This window comes from Mauremys reevesii, linkage group 14, assembly GCF_016161935.1.
Source record: "Mauremys reevesii isolate NIE-2019 linkage group 14, ASM1616193v1, whole genome shotgun sequence".
NCBI lineage: Eukaryota > Metazoa > Chordata > Testudines > Geoemydidae > Mauremys > Mauremys reevesii.
In genome coordinates this window covers 9,405,413-9,406,308 of record NC_052636.1, presented here as the reverse complement: position 1 = coordinate 9,406,308, position 896 = coordinate 9,405,413, and the positions used below count along the sequence as shown (strand labels likewise).

The 896-nt window shown below is 47.3% G+C and overlaps 1 non-coding gene across 1 annotated transcript; it reads left to right on the top strand.

Annotated features, from left to right (window-relative positions):
- The first annotated feature begins 423 nt into the window (after nt 1–423).
- TRNAF-GAA lies at nt 424–496 on the top strand. Its single transcript has one exon. It is a non-coding gene; the product is annotated as a tRNA-Phe (tRNA).
- Nucleotides 497–896: the final 400 nt, after the last annotated feature.

The window sequence follows — 896 nt, the reverse complement described above, 5'->3', positions numbered from 1 at the left end:
AAATGTTCATGCTAGGATGTGTAAATCTGTATTTATTCATGCCATATATAAGCAAATGAAAAAAATCATTTCTTCTAAGCATATAGAAACTTTTAATTTTGACAGTAACTGAAATGTACTAACATCTAGAAATGGAGCCCTCACCAGCACAGGGTGGGCCGGTATTAAATAGTGGTACAGTTGGAGACAGACAGCATTAGGATGTTAACCCCAGGCCCGTTGTTCAAAGGTCACTTCTCTCGCCTTTCCCCCATGAACTGAAGCGCAGCATTTGAGAGATCCAGAGACTAGTTAATGACGTTTCCAAGGGCTAAAATAGCAAGTGATGTCCATCTTGCATTGGCCATTGTTGACTGGAGAGATGGTTTATGGAGAATAAACTTCAAGGTGAGAAGCAGCAGCCCAAAAAGGGCCCCTGCAAGTGCTGAAGTAGCTCAGTTGGGAGAGCATTAAACTGAAGATCTAAAGGTCCCTGGTTCAATCCCAGGCTTCAGCAGACTGTTTCATCCCTCTTCATGCAGCAGTGGGCTCTTTCCTGGAAGCACAGCACTGCCTTTACTCAATGCAAGGCCCTCATTTTGGGCTTCACTGCAGGAAAAGACAGCATTGGCTTCTGCACCCAGTTGGCTCACCGGACCTTTCTTTCTTCTCTTGCTGCTTCTCAGCAAGGGGAAGAAAAAGAAGCTCCCCTTCAAGCTAGAGTCACAAAGGTGATGTAAGGACGACTTCCTGATCCCTGGCTCCAGTCCTCTGTTCTTCCAGCTGACCCATCAGAGAGCTGCTGCCAGTTTCTCCAGGTTCGCCCACCAGTGTGTGCCAGGGTGAGCACCACCAAAGTGCAGGGAATTTGAGGGCGGGGCAGGGCAGTGCACTGTAATGGAGTTTCTGTAGTGTAG